The sequence below is a fragment of the Eubalaena glacialis genome, chromosome 6 (assembly GCF_028564815.1).
Source record: "Eubalaena glacialis isolate mEubGla1 chromosome 6, mEubGla1.1.hap2.+ XY, whole genome shotgun sequence".
Classification (NCBI taxonomy): domain Eukaryota; kingdom Metazoa; phylum Chordata; class Mammalia; order Artiodactyla; family Balaenidae; genus Eubalaena; species Eubalaena glacialis.
Window position 1 is genome coordinate 6,636,833 of NC_083721.1, and position 9,560 is coordinate 6,646,392.

A 9,560-nucleotide genomic window follows, 5' to 3' on the forward strand; every position below is an offset into this window, starting at 1 on the left:
CACCATTATGTTATGAACCTGGGAACTGGATGGGGGGTTTGCATCTCATAGGTCGTTCTCTAGTAGGGTATGTGGCTGCAGTGATGTAGTCTGTGTTTGGGGGGTGGTCAAGGGAACTCCTTCAAGTCTCAAATTCCACAAACACTGTTCCCTACACCTTTTTGTCTCAGAAATTAGTTGAGATGGCTTGACATTAACTTTGCCCAGGAGAAAAAAACAAAATATATATATATATATATTTATCTGCAGCCTGTTTTTAATAAATCTTAATAGATGGGGTAGGAGCTGCCTTATTGTCTCCTCCCACTCAGAGAGTCCAATGGCGGGTAGAGATTTTATTTCAGCTTAAAGATTCTGTGTGATGCCTGAAATGAGATATTTAGAAGGCATGTGATATAGACCTGCCCATTAGTTCTAATCTTACAACTACTCGAATCTCCCAGGTTTTGTTCATCCTGACCTCATGATTCAGACTTGAAATTTCACCAGCAGTGGGAACTGGAGAGAATATTCAAATAGAAAACCAGCCCCAAACTGGCCATCATTGACACTCATTGACCAAATTGCATCAGTGAGTATTTGCCAAGGTTGAGGTCAGATGTTGGTGTGGGATGAAATGGCAGAAAAACTGTGATTGTGGATGACGTGAGAGCTCCATGGATCTGTCCGATTAGGTGCCTTGTCTTCCGGCATTGCTGATAACTTCTAGGGGTCTAAGGATGGGGGTTCCAATCAGGACCAGCTTCTCCCTCTTCCTCAGGTCTGGTTTCGAAGGTCCAGGAGTAACCCTCAGTCAGAAATCCAGAGAGCACTTCACCACCATCACTGTTGGGGACAGAATACCTGGGTCTCGCCCCTTGTGGCCTCTCCTCCTCTAGGAGAGTGGCAGCACCTCCCCAGAAGCTTCCCTGGCAGGGAGGTGCTCCCTATACACACAGGAGTGGGAGCCCCCAGCGCCAGCCCTGCTCCCTGGAGGAGCTGCTGTGGGTCTGATGGGTCATTGGTGAAGGCTGAGCCTTTGTGGTCCCTGCTGTCTTCCCTGGGAAGTTTGGAAGCCGGGCCAAACAATCCCCTTCCCTGAGGGCCCACAAGGAGAGTGCAACAGCCTTGGACAGAGGGTGACCCCAGAGGGAGGATGCCTTGCAAACTCAGAAACAGGGATGCTTGTCACTGCTCTTATACTTGTAAAGCATGAGCCCACGTGTGGCCAACTGCACCTTTGAGCTCTCTCACCTTGTCTGTTCTGATGGACGCTGTAACTCTGAACAGAGTGTTCTATTTAAGACAGAGTTTGCTATTGGCAGAATGATTATAAAAATATAACCAATAGGATTCATTCACATGCAACTGATAGAAACTCAGCTCTGTCTGGCTTAAGCCTCAAAGGGGACTCAATGGCTCAGGGCATTTAAGAGAGGAGGATATGGGACTTCAGGAACAGCTGGATCCAGGGTCCAGCTCTCAGGACTCTGGCTCTGTCTGTCTTTTGGCTTCACTGCTTTCTCTGCAGTAGCTTAGTTCTCAAATAGGAGATCTCCAAAAGGGAGGAGATGACCAATGATGCCCCAGGATTACAGGATTCTTGGTGCTCATGATTTCAAACTGAGAGAAGTTCCCTCTTTCTTAACATCTGTACTAATCTGTAAAAGAGGGCTGGCCCTGGGCCTGCAGGGGTCACATGCCCACCCTGTACTTCAGGGCTGGAGGTCATTCCCACTTGGAGGAGGGCAGCTCCCAGAAGGCAGGGAAGGGGGCAGAGATGCGGGGCAGCCAGCATCAGGCTTCCACTACCAGTGCTCAGAGACCAGCCTCCCCGAGGGGATGTGTTTCCTGGCACCTAGTGAGAGTTGGGAGACAGCAATCAGCAGAGGTTGGATGTGACAAAGAGCCTCTAAAAACCCCTGCTTGCTGACCATCTCATAACTCTGAAAACCTGAGAACGTCACCTGAATAACAGGAGAAAGGGCTGCGAGCCCCTCTGCCCCGTCCTGGGTGACAGGCACCACGGTGAGTCCAGAGCTTTCTCCAGGCTGTGCCAGCAGACTGGTGCACTTGACATTTAAACCATATTCCACCCCCGGGTTCCTTTGAGAGACTAGAGCATCTCTGAACTGAATATCCAGGTAAATCGAGAGAAAGATTGGGAGAAGATCCCCTCTTCTGAAACACCTGTTTCTTAGGAGAAGCACAGGGAGGGAGCAGGACCAGTCCTCCTCTGTGACTCTGCACCTTCCACGGGGTCCCAGCTCAGAACCAGGGGTGAGTTCTTTCCAGTATCCCCACCCTTCTGACCCCCACTTGGCGATCATGGAAAAACCCAGGGACGTGACTTTTCAGGGTCCATAAATGAACTTGTATGGGCAAAAAAACCCCACAACATTTTAATTTTCACTAGCTTCCAACTAAAATGTAGCATTTTCTTCATTAATTGAATGGAGGCAACACGTTACAGCAGCATTAGCAGCACCTGTGATTTTGTCACCAATCGAAATCACAGATATTTCATACCGCATTAATGCTGTTGTGAAATCTCGAAACACCACCTCTGCTCGTAACTGCTTTGAAATTGCAATAGTTATTAGACCTGCCACTGATCTTATTCTACAACATGTTAATAAAAAGCACATAGATCACTTTTCCACAACTATATTTCAATATGCATTTCAATGGTCAGTAACTGGTTTCATTTGTCATCCTCTGAATTTTATGTTATGCGTTTAAAAATATGATTCTGAGAAGGGGCCCATGGTCTTCACCAGCCTGCCACTGGGAGCCACAGTACGTCCTATGTGCTAGCACCGTGCTGTGAGTTTTACAAGTGTTATTAAGAGAATCCCCACAACTACACTATGAGGTAGGTATGAAGAATTCCCCCATTTAACAGATGAAAAGATTGAGGCTCACAGAGTGGATAAATTCCCCCAGGACTCAGAGTCAGTAAGTGGCAGAGTTGGAATTCAAATCCAGAGAGTCTGGTGGGGAGCCTACCTCGCCTCCTTGACTCAGAGGTGACAGTCAAGCTCTGGTCCAGGGAGGGGGCAGGTGTCAGACCTGTTCCCAAAGCCAGTGTATCCTCCAACCAGGTTCACAGGAAGGTATGAACAGAGCAGGTGCCTGTGGGCACAGGCGGGGCCTTAGAAGACACACCCTTGAGGGAGGACAGGTGAGAACGAGAGAACCTGCCTCGGGCTATATTCGGGGACCCTTGATTTTTTCCCAAACACTCCTTGCAGTGTTCCCCAAATTTTACTATCTGTGATATCTGACCTACACTTGGATATCTGATTTTAGGTATTTTTTTCAAAAGGAGTCATCAGAAATTGTAAAACAATAAAGAGGAGGTGCAATGTTTTAGGCTGGTAATAATATTATCAGTTTCTGATCAGTGAGAGAGGTGATATTTTCACTCTTCCACCAAGATCTCTCCATCCCTGTTGATGACAGAGAACTTGACCCATTTCTTTCTTATTCTTTAAACTGGAAAATCCCAGTTCATAGTTAAAGCTCATAATGATTGACAGTGAATAAATAATGGCTCAGAGAGGATTTAAGTTCACAATGAACCCAAAAACTAGGGAGCGATTTCTCAATGAAGAAGATTCTACTTCCCTGAAAGATCACGGGAGCATCCGGGAAAGCCTGAGTTCCCGCTGGGGATGCTGACTTTTCTCCCCTCCCCTCCACTCCCCTGTCCTTCCTGATGGTTCCCGGCAGGTCCTCAGCTGCCCAGCAGGTATCTCCCCACCCCGAAGCTCCTCTCCCTGAATCACGCATCAGCAGGGTTTACTTGAAATGATTATTGAACTTTGCTTAGAAATGGAAACCAACCAAGGAGAGATGAGTAAAATATCCAGCTCACCTGCTTTCTCAGTGGAAAACACTGAACGCAACCCTTTTCCCTGTAATTTCATGAGCATATTTGCAAGTGCTCCCGGGTGGGGAGAACTTCTCCATGTGTCTCCAAGTGCCTGGCGCCCATCACGTGTTCAACCTGGGTGGGGTTGGGATGGATGTCGGGCAGATGAGCTGGATTGAGGTGGGAAGAGGAGGTGAGGGAGGGAAGGAGTGATGGAGGTGGGAAAGGGGAGGAAAGAGGCAGGAAGGGGAGTGAGGGGAGGCGGGAAGCAACTGGAGACAAAGACGGAGCGGGCAGATCAGAGAAGGGAAGGGGCGGAGACGTTGCTCTTCGCAGACTCGGGTTCACATCCTGCTCTGGCCTCACCAGCTACTGAATCTGACCTGTTTCTCACCTGGAGACTGGAGACCCTACACAGACCTCACAGGATCGGCGTGAGGGTGGTCCCCTCTGCGTGTAGACAGGGAGGTGGGCGCCCAGACGGTGGACATGCAGGTGACGTGGGCCTGATGTCCTCTGTCACCTTGAGCTGCTGCTCACCTGGGCTTCGAGGACAGAACCTTCTTCAGTGTCTGATCTCCGTCCGTGTGTTGCCATGGAAACCCGCTCCTCGTCCTCCACCTGCTCGTCACTCTGAACCCATCCTGGTCCTTCGGGATCAGATGCCCGCAGCCGCCACCAGCCAGGAGCTGTGGCACCAGAGATGGTGTCATGGTCCCCAGAGCACCTGGGACAACCCAGCTGCAGGCCAGCACTTTTCCTCTCTGAAGCTCTCAACACAGGATCCTGAGCCGCCTTGTCACCTGTTGGCCCCAGTCCCACAGGAACCAAACTGGGGGTGTCGGTGCTCAGGGTCCTATCGTTTCACCTCGTTCCGTGAGCGTTCTCATCTTTAGAGCGACCCGAATATCACCAGGGGAGCCCAGACTTTCCGCACTTGTCTCCCTATTCCTGAGCTCAAGGAGACGTGAAAAGTGGGTTTATCATTTCATTGGCAGCATCGTCCTTACTAAAAAACCCACCCCCTCCATCTCCTGCCATCACTTCCTGGCTTCCTCACTGTCACAGCTTAGAGACAATAAATAACAAGTCCCTTATCCAAACATCCTTTGGCATCGTTCAGCCCTGAAACCAGGCCACGCCATCATCCAGGTGGGAGTGGCCAGTAAAATTACTACCTCGGTCCCCTGTTCTTAATAACTATCTTTTCTGTGTATAAGATTTAGATATCTTGTCCCTATACACACAAATTGCACATGTGTGATTTTTATTTTTCCTTTTTTTAACTAAAATTTTTTTCTCTTTATTTTTACATTTTCCTTAGGTACTGAAATAACAAATAAATTGTCTTAACCCACATTGTAGTCTTTGTGTGTTTGTGTATGTCTGTGTGTACATGTGTGTATGTGTGTGTGTGCATATGTGATTTGCCAATAGAAAACTTTTATTTTCACTTGATAAACCTGAAAAATGTCTAAACAACAAACAATACTTTAAACAAAATAACAAAGGTTAAAAATATAATAAAACAAAAAATGAGTGCAAGATGTCAACTCCTCTAAATTATTCAATGAATTTAGACCATTTAATAAAAAATTATGACATTTCAGTGGTAGTATATTCAAGGGTTTTTTTGTTTGTTTGTTTGCATTGTGTTTTAAAACCCATCTAATTTATTGGGGGCAAATTTTAGATTACCTGTACAGATTTCTAATAACAGTTCATAGCATACAGAAATTGTCTTTATTATTTCAAACATCTCTCTCTATGTTAAACTTCAATGATGGCTTAAGGAATAGTGACTTTTGATTTAAATTAAAATACATTATTTATACTATCATGTTCTAGATGGTGCAAGACATACAAATAAATTATTCATAAGAATTGTATTAAATAAAACTTTATTTGAAAAATCTTACAAATTATAATGCATTATCTGTATGAATAAAAAATAAATTATGTAATAGAAGCTAAACTAAAAAGATACAAATCAAAATTACTCTAAAAAGGGAAAACACATGCAGATGTTTCATCCTGGTTGTGAGTGTCCAGACCCGGCTGCTGTGAGCTGAGTCAAACCTGCAAGTGACCCCAGGTCCCTGAGCCCTCATGCCATGATCTTCCTCCTTCCGGGGGGGTGGTGCCTGATGACCCAGGGGATCCCCTGACACCTCCGGGCCTCTGTGGGCTGTGGTGGGACAGCAGGAGCACAACGGCCCCTTGGGAGTGGCTGGATGTTGGACTCGACCTTGGCCAGCATCTGCTTCTTGTGGTCACTCTCTTGTCTTGGCTCCTTGAGCTTTCTCTCCATCTCTACCACCCAGCTTTCTTGAGCTTTTTTTCTCATGGAGGCAGGTCTCCTGGTGATAGTAGGAAGTGGTTCTCTCCAATTCTTTGCCCACGTCTTTGGCTATCTTCTTGGAGAGGTTGCGGTTCTGATTATGGAGTTCATGGCTCTACACACGTTGAAAAGTTTCTTCAATCCTAAGCAGTGTGCTCCCTCCTTAAACAATTTTTTGTGACGTTGCATCACATAGTCGTCATGTAAATCAGGCAGACTTTGAAGTTTCTGCTTCAGCGGCTGAATCTCACTGTCAAGAAGTAAAGTTTCACACTGCAGAGATGCTTCCTCAGTTTGGGGACTCGTGATTTGTCCTGTAAGCTCTTTGATCATTTGTTTTTCTTCCCTCAGTTGTCTGGCTGTTCCTTGATGTTCCTCTTCAGGACGTGGCAGGGACACGTTGCAGTCAACATCATCAATGATGCCCTTCAGGTCAACTTCTGCCCCATGGACAGGGCAATGCCCATTTTCTGCTTCCTTCTTTGGCTGGATGTCTGAGTTCCCTTCATCCACGTGATCTCCAAGGGGGTCAGGTGAGGAGAAGATTGTCAGCAGGTGTTCTGCTATGGATCTTAATCTGCTGACTTTTTCAGGACCTGCTCCTTTCGTGCCTTCGACTGCTCCAGGCTTCCTCCCAGCTCCTCCTTTTCCTGGACTCGCCGCTTTTCTCTCTCAATTTCTTGGTCAGACAGTTCTAGACTTTCTGGAAAATCAACATTGTTATTCAGATCATTTGTTTCTTTCTGCTGAGGTTGTTCTCCATCCTCCTCTGATTCTTTAAAGTTGTGTTTTCCATCAGTAACTTGGGAAAGTTGAGGAGGCTGGCTGTTGTGTACCTTTTCCAGAAAGTCCACAGTGTCCTAAAATGATGACCTGCTCAGGTTTGCATTCATTGCCGACAAGCTCAGTTTGTAACCTGGGAGGACTGGCCTCCACCCAGGTGGCCTGAGGACGTCATCAGCCTGAGCTATTGGTCCAATATTCTCATTACATTTTCCACAGACTTCATCGTGGTCAGAAGACCTTTTCCCTAGGAACTTCACACTTCTTAAAGTGTGCCGTCTCTTTACTGTCAGAACCAGGAGCACAGCACGTAACAGGATCTCACAGGGAAACGCAGGGAGACCTGGGAGGTGCGTCAAGCTTTGGGGAACCACCAGCAGAGCACCCCACAGGTGTTCCAGGATCAGTTGGAAAGTGGACCAGGGAGCAGGTGGCAGACCTTCCATGGCTGTGCGGGCTCCACAGATCTGCCTCTGAGGGCCAGTGTCCTCTGGGTCTCAACTGACCACTCAGAACCCTGCAGAGTGTTCTGTCTCCAAGGTAAACAAGTGCCTGACAACCAGGGCTGATCCGTTAGGCTGGGGAAGGGGAGGCCAGCCAGGTTCTAGGAAACAGTTCTCCCTAACTGCTTTGAAATAGAAAGTGATCTAATCACTTACACAGGCCTTGGGGGAGGTGGAAAGTGCTGATCACGGCCTGGAGCTGGACCCTTCTAGGCCCCACCTGGCCCTACAGCAAACCTAGGGGGTCAGAGCAGGGCCAGGCCATGTCTTTTCTGTGCAAAAGAACAAGTCAGTGCAGAGTGGTGGGGCCCTGTCCTATTTGCATTGTGATGAAAAATAACCTCTTCAATACCCAATTTGGTGGAGTTTACCAGCAAATGGCAAAATTGTTTCTGCAGGGCTTTACATGGAGATGGATCATGGCTGATACACAATATTTTTGTTCATTTTCTATTTACCATTTTCCTTCCATTTCTATCTCCATCCTCCAGCCAGCCCAGGCCACAGGCCCCCTTGAATCAGCCTGTCTGTCCCCCAGCCATGTAAACACACAGGTGTGTGCTGAGCCCTGGTTATATGTACTCAGCGCATGAAGCCATAGACACAGAAACAACTGGTGGGGATCAGATGTGGCAATCTGGGGCTGTTTTGCCATCTGAACATGAATTCGGTAAGCAAGGAGGGGTCACTCACTCATAGCACATGGACAAAGGTCATGCCAATTCCAGTTGCAAAGGTGTCAACACACCAGCTGTGACCAAAAATGGTCTTTTCCCTAATATTAGATTTCAAGCAGCATCACATGTTCTAAACCTGTCCAGGAGTATCAAAAGAGTTTACACAAGAAGGGGTTTCCCCTTTCCCTGCTTGAGTCTCACCCTTCTGTTGTGCTCCTACAGAAAAGACAGATTAACTTCTGGCCCAGGTTATGGGATCCTCTCATCTGCTCAGAGAACGGAGCTGCTGCCAGCTGCTGTGCGTCCAAGGACTCTGTGTTCTCTTGTAGGAGGTTCCTGGATAATTTAAAATTCAAAACCAAGGGCAGTGCACAGAAGCCTGGGGGAGCCCCTGGGTAGCAGTTTTAATGACATCAACAAAACTCAGTCTGGTTATCTTGGCAAGAGAACAACATCAGGAAACAGAAGACCTGGGTTTGAGTCCTGGTTCTGCTCAGCGTCAGCTTCATCGCTGAACTCTGCACCCATGCTGCTTCTGGAAACAGAGCATTTACTGTGAGGAGCCGTGTTCTTTGCAAACCCCTGCTGGAAGGCTTTGGTTGAGACTTCAATGGAGTCCCCAGGCCACTGACTTCCCACAGTCTTAAACCAACCATGGATACATCCACCAGGGACCTCATTTTGTGGAGGGGAAACTGAGGCATGGAGTAAGTCACGTGCCCACGGTCGCAAAGGCCGGGTAGGAGTGATAAGCTGAGGTCAGGCTCCTAAGCACAATAAACCCTACTGCCAACTTGATGTTTCCAAAGAGATGATGAAACAGCCCACCCTGCCCCGCTCCTTGGACCCTGCCCACCTCCTCCGGCCCCACATCCTGTGCCTCACACACCCGTCAGTCTCCCAGTCCCCATCCACTGTGAGTGCCCACCGTTTGCAGCTCTCAGGCCCCTAATACGAGGAATAGCTGGGACACCGGGAGGAGGGGGCAGCTAAAGGCAACTTAGTTCCGCTTCTTCTCCACCTTGTGGAAAAGCCGGAAGACAGGCCACAAGAACCTCTTCTCTTTATGACCTCAGATTTGACTATGTTAGGAAAAAAAAATTTTTTTTAAATATTATGGTAAAATATACATTTAAAAAAAGGTTTGGAATCTCAGTGGAACTGAAAAGGAAAAGGACAAAGAGTGAGACTAATAGAAGGACTTTGAAAGGATCCATCTCAGCCTGGATGAATGAATTTTTCCTTATCATGCAAGACATTAGACCATTCGATTTGCTTTAAATAAAAGATGCTTCATCTTAACTGGCTATGAAAGGGTAAGATTGGAAACACAGACACTGAATTAGAGAGACAAAAAGAAAATGTTCCCTCCCTGTGCCCCCCTCCCTGCCCCAGTTCCA